The sequence below is a fragment of the Mastomys coucha genome, unplaced genomic scaffold (genome assembly GCF_008632895.1).
Source record: "Mastomys coucha isolate ucsf_1 unplaced genomic scaffold, UCSF_Mcou_1 pScaffold21, whole genome shotgun sequence".
Lineage (NCBI taxonomy): Eukaryota > Metazoa > Chordata > Mammalia > Rodentia > Muridae > Mastomys > Mastomys coucha.
In genome coordinates this window covers 156635983-156641982 of record NW_022196904.1, presented here as the reverse complement: position 1 = coordinate 156641982, position 6000 = coordinate 156635983, and the positions used below count along the sequence as shown (strand labels likewise).

Here is a 6000-nt window from a genome sequence, read left to right as displayed (position 1 = left end):
CCACCTAGTGAACAGCAGCAGAGGCAATAGAAAGTTCCAGACCCAGAGACTATCTCTAAAGCAATTCCCAGAGGCTCAGCCCCTTCATCCCAATCTCCTTTGAGGCATTACATGCAGAACATTGAGGAGTGGGAACAGTAGAAGGCCGTCAGAAAGCGGATCGCTCCACGCAAGAATTAGTCAAACTTCAGATATGAGCCCAGTGGTGTACACAAGTTCTATTTTCCCATAAAGCACTGGACATCTCTGTCCATCTCCAGCAGTGACTGTCACCAGCAGTCCTCACAGAGTGTGTTGCTGTGGTGTGGCCCCTGCGTGTGGTAACTTTCTGTGGTTTTCTTGAGTTGGTACCCATTTCACCTCAAGGGCCTGCTAACTGAGTATCAGGTCCCAGTTCCTTGTTTCCCTTGTGTGAGGGGAGCAGCAAGCAGAGCAGATGCCTATTCCAGTATGTCCCCAAAGTCCTCACACAATACAAGGTGCTCCGCCTTCTCACTTCCTCTTCCTGCGGTCCCGGGATCTTCATCCACTGATTCCACGGTTTATTTTATATGCTCTGCTAAGCTACCACGAAATTTTCCCAAATCAAGATTTGTGTGTACAAGCCAAAGCCATCGGGAATGCTTGTGTATATAGTATATTCTCGATGGAGTCCTGATGGTGCAAACACACGCATCAGACAATGGGATTCCTGACCTTTGGGGTCTCTTTCAACTCTTACACTCTCCATTAGGGGGACCTGCTGACATACAAACCAGACGTGTGACTAGCGTCCTCATCAAAGCGATAACCCACCTTCTACTCATCCCAGAACGGCTTCCTGGCACGTCTGCCTTCAATTCCTGCAGTTTGCTCAGCTGACAGGGTTGTCTCCACTTATCACCCTACAGATCCAGTCTTATTCAACACTTCGTCCCATTCCTTGACAGGTACCCATGTGTTCCCAAGTACCAAGTGCTGATATGAAAGCTTTCTGTTTTGCTATAAAGACTTATCTAAAGGCACAGAGTAAATGATTACAGAAGCAGGCATGAAGATGATAACATTGAAATCCCTGATTCAAAACACCCAGGCTGGCACAGGCTGGCTTTTCACCACATCTAAGTGTACACCCGCTGAGCTGCCTGCAACCTATGTTTAGGTAATGGCTGACACCCAGGTGGGTCCCATCATCTAAGTCCTTAGCACTAGTCATGAGATAGTAGAAACTATACAGGTCTCAAAAATGACCTTCTTAATCCTACACCCAAGAGCCACAACACTTGGCTCTGTCTGTTCTCCTCAGAACCGTCTGCAGCATAAAATAGCTGGAGGATTCCTATCAGCAAAGGATGGGATAGGAGATGTGGGTGGGTTGAGCAAGCAGGTATTCAGGAGAGCAGGTGTGTGTTCCTTAAGCAAATGGAAGCTGCTTTTTATTTCAGAACATTGTGCTTTATAGGCTTAGGCACACATGCACTGAAGAGTCACATGATCCTGGCGCTGAATAGAACTGAAACATTCCTAGAATGTGAATGATCAAAAACCCTGGGAAAATGAGAACACTGTAATCTGAAGGCAGGGGCATCAGCCTCCAAGCTTCTGACGTCATCATATACAAGATAGGCTGCTGTATCCAAAAGTGACAGAAACCCTACTTTGTCCAGATTTGGCCTCCATGCAGGGAACACAAATCAAGATACCCAGGTGTTTGGTGAGGACACCAAAGTGTGAGACAGACAGAGGGTCTTGTGATTTTTAATTCCAATGTAAGCATCAGTTGAGGCCCCTGCTTCTTCCCAGCTATGTTCTGGATGGAATCCAGAGTCTGATGGGGAACAGTCCAGACATGCAATTTTAGAAATTTGGAACTAAGGCTCAGAGTGAGTGAAGAATTTGGTCCAGGGAGCTGGGCTTGGTTCAGTGTTGGTGCCTGCAACTTAGTGAAATTCCTTTCTGCTGTTCTTAGTAGAAAGTTGTGGTCTAGGCCAGTGCTAGCCAACAGAACTAGTAACATGACCTCTTTAAAGACCAAAACCCCAATGTTCATGTCTGCTCACCTTCTCTTGGAACATGGGGACAGAGACAAGCTGGCACTCAGAGTGACTTTACCTATTGTCAGTTGGGACTGAGTAGTAGAGGAAGTGAGCCCGGGACAGAGTTTGAAACAATCCAACAAGACAATGAATTGCGAGATCACCATCGCTACCTTCCTCAGGCACCTAAAAGGTACCAGCTCTGTCAACAACAGCAGCACTGCATACTAGTCTCTTGCTCCCAGCAGTTCCCAGATAGACAGCAAGACCATGAAGACAAATCTCGAAGGCAGCCAGTTCACAGACATGAAGACAGACCAACTGTCTCAACCCACTCTCCCCGTGTTGCAGAGAGAGTCAGCCATCCCTCCAGGGTCCCCAAAAGATCATTCCTCACTGATCCATAAGGACTCTTCAGTGACTTTTGTCCCAGGAAAAGCTGGGGCTGCTGATTCCAGCCATAGCTCACGGGGCGAGGACACCACACAGGAGCCTGCCCTTCGCCATCCAGCTGTGACATTACGCCCACAGTGGACACCCCAACAGCTTGCTGAGAGACAGAACTGAATTCCATTAAAGAGGACATCACACAGCTAGCCCTGTACTTTGCTCTCCTGTTTAACTAACATTACCATCATTTCTATCAGAGCCTGTTCCCACCAGAGTCCTCTTTCTCATTCTATGTATCACTCTGGCTTAAGGGCATAGTTTTCATATGCTATGGTTCACTTTGCAGAGCAGCACTAAGGTCAGGTAGACAATTTCCTATTTTTTTTTAACCTTGTAGATGTCTAAATTGTTCCACTTTATAAAGATAATTGTGTTTATTTTTATAAAGAATTTTGATAAACAGAAAGTGTTCAAAAATATTAAAATGTAAGTATCCTCAAGATCTAGCTATGCTTTATGAATGTATCCTAAGGGAATAAGTGACTATGGCATGAAGACTTCATTCAATGATATCTAATGTGGCAAAAGATTAATCACTGTCTACCTTTTTAGCATTAAAACAGTCTATATATTATGATATGTTAGTGCAATTGAATATTACTTATAATTGTAAAGGTTTTGGAAATAAGTCGAAAACCCAACACCTCAAGAAAATTCCATGCTCCAAATAAAAATTATACCACATCAAAATGTATACTAAATATGTAAATGAGAATGTTTGTTATATTAGAATGGCAAAATTTATAGGTCATTTGAAAACATTGTGCTTTCTTAAACAAATAAACATAAACCATCTGCTAGCCAGTGGCCTGTGGAAAATTAATTTTGCTGCAGTTCCAAACTAAGCTATTGATCAGACTAGCTCACCTTTACTCAGAGTTGACGCCACTGGAATTTACAGGCTTGAGTTGTAATGAAAAATCTACTAAAAGAGACGAGAGAGAGGTACCATGGATTAAAAGGCCAAATGTACCTGAGTAGATCAATGGCTGCCGGATGTATTTACAATGGTTCTGTGGTATCTGCCAATTAAAGCTAAAGAATCCCCAGAGAATTCACAAACAAATCCATTTAACTTAGAAGCAGTAGGCTTACAGATGCTTTCTCAATTAAAAACGTAGCGCCATGGCAGAACCGACGGCACAATTACAGGTTTAATAACAAGGTACACTTTACTAGTACCTTGTCTAGTACTTGGTCTTTCTCTTGGCACTTGGTCTTTCTCTCCCTCCCTTTATCTTTCCGAAGGGTCAGAGGTCAAGTTTTCTTCCCTTGGGTTCTGAGTACATGAGGATTTTTCAACGTCCGTACAGGAGCTCCAGTCCCAGTGGGCAGCCAGGAAGGAGAATAGGAGGCCGGCAGTGACCCGAGCACTGAGAGGAGCCGTGAGTACATGCCTATGTGTTATTTCCCATGCTTCCATCCAAGAACAGGCTGTACGGAGGCAGTGTGTATGAATGCATCCATTATGCCTATCGCCCTTGCCTTATCCCACTCAAGGTCTAACACTGGCTTAGGTCACCTCCCTTGGATACAATCTGTACCATCAATTGGGGTGGAGGCTGCGAAGCTATGAGCAGTTGGCTTCATCTGGGTAGCTTCTCAGGTGTGGTTCATCGGGCACACCCTAATAACTGACAACTTGTTCTCTTTAACAAGTAGTTTTGGGTTCTGCTTATTCCGTTGGCTTGGTGAGAGACCAGGTGACCGCATCTGCCTGACTGATGGCTGCACTCCGCCCGCTTAAGAGGTTGTATATCTCTGTAGAGCCAGTCCAGTCCTGTAAACTTCAACCACTTGAAAGGTCTCCATCAAAACGCTTTCTGGTACACTCTTCCTCTTTATGTGGTCCAAAACAACTGCATTGTCCCGTAGCTAACACTGGCCAAGAGAGATAAAAGAGGGTTTGTTGCTCTGCTCACACACGTGATCTTCCTTTGTATCCCAGGCTGGTCTTGGACTCACTGGCTAGCGTGGGCTGGCCTCTAATTCATAATTCGTCTCTTTCTTCATCTCAAGTGCTGGAACAACAGCTTTGAGGCACCACACCCAACTCTAACAGAATGTTTTAAAAAATCTTTCAGGTCTTTAGGAATATATACAAACACTGGTTGGGCTGGAGAAATGGCTCAGTTGGTAGGAGCACTGGTTGCTCCTCTAGATGATCTGGGTTCAGTTCCCAGCACCTACATGGCAGCTCACAACAGTCTATAACTCCAGTTCGAGGGGATCCATTCCAGCAGGCTCATACATACACATGCAGGCAAAATACTCAAATATATAAAATAAAATCAACAACCTTAAAAAAATTTGGTCTACCATCAAAAACATCACATAAAGTTTCTCTGTGTGTGCACAAGGGCATGCAGTGTAAGTGTGTTTGTGTGTGTGTTTGTGTGTGTGCGCGTGTGTGTGCGTGCGTGCTTTGATTATCTGCAATACTACACTGGCCAAATATGCACAACCATGCCTGGCTTTTTATTTAAGTAAACTGTGGTGCTATAGATTGGAACTCAGGTCTTTAATGCCTATACAGCAGGCACTTTACAACTCCAAAGCTCCATGCAATGTCATACTTGTTGTAATTTTGAAAGTTTTAGCCAATCCTTCTTCTAAGAGTCCACAATACTAGATAATTACACAGAGAAATTTTCCACATGAAAAACCTCCAGTGTGATGCTTCAGATAGGCAAGGGCAGGAGACATAAGAGGAAAAAGGTTTTGTTGTTTGTTTTTCAGGGTGCTTCTAGATCCTTGGTTCTCAACCTATGGGTTGTAACCCCTTTGGAGATCAAATGACCCTTTCGTGGATGTGGCATATTAGCTATTCTGTATATTAAATATTTACAATGCATAACATTAGTAAAATTACAGTTATGAAGTAGTAACAAAGGTAATTTTACAGCGGGGGGGGGGGGTCACCACAAACGAACTAACTGTATTAAAGGGCCACAGCATTAGAAAGGTTGAAAAATGCTGCTCTAGATCAACTGGACTCCGCACATCCCCTTGGCTCTCTCCTAGCAGCCATCTTTGCCATTGCTCTGTAATCTCTCCTCCACCACAGGAACGTCAGACCTCACAGATCTGAGAGAAAAATCTTTCTGGAACTCCACCTCTGGGCTGGGTGAGCTGACAGTCCGGCTCCCCTAGCTTGGGGCCAAGCACACGGCATATACATGCCGCTGGTGTTGGGTCAGTATGGAAAGCAAGACTGCACAAGCATCAACAAGCCCAGGACAGGAGAGCACCAGCTGAGTGTGTGCTGCGCAAGCACGGTCACCTGTTCAGGAGTGGCTGAGGACAGACGGAGGTAATATCAAGGCTATCTATCCTAAACCACCCGACAGCATGCAAAGAAACCGGTGTGTGCATGTGTGTGCGTGTGTGTGTGTGTGTGTGTGTGTGTGTGTGTGCTCATTACACTGACATTTTGTGGATGGCCCACAAAAACTCATAAAATACGAGGTTGAATGCCAGCCATGTTCCTTGGACATAAAACACTTAAAGACCTGAGTGAACTAACTTACTCAGC

At 44.7% G+C, this 6000-nt stretch overlaps 1 protein-coding gene across 5 annotated transcripts in view; it reads right to left on the bottom strand.

Annotated features, from left to right (window-relative positions):
• Kank1 (KN motif and ankyrin repeat domains 1) overlaps positions 1-6000 on the bottom strand; it is a 190996-nt gene that overhangs the window by 93157 nt on the left and 91839 nt on the right. The window contains exon 1 of one of the 5 annotated variants that reach the window (XM_031389990.1): positions 3648-3810. The exons of the other annotated variants lie outside the window; for them this stretch is intronic. The gene's annotated coding sequence lies outside the window, so the exon portion shown is untranslated. Of the gene's footprint in view, positions 1-3647; positions 3811-6000 lie in introns of those variants that run through there. 5 annotated transcript variants of the gene reach the window in all.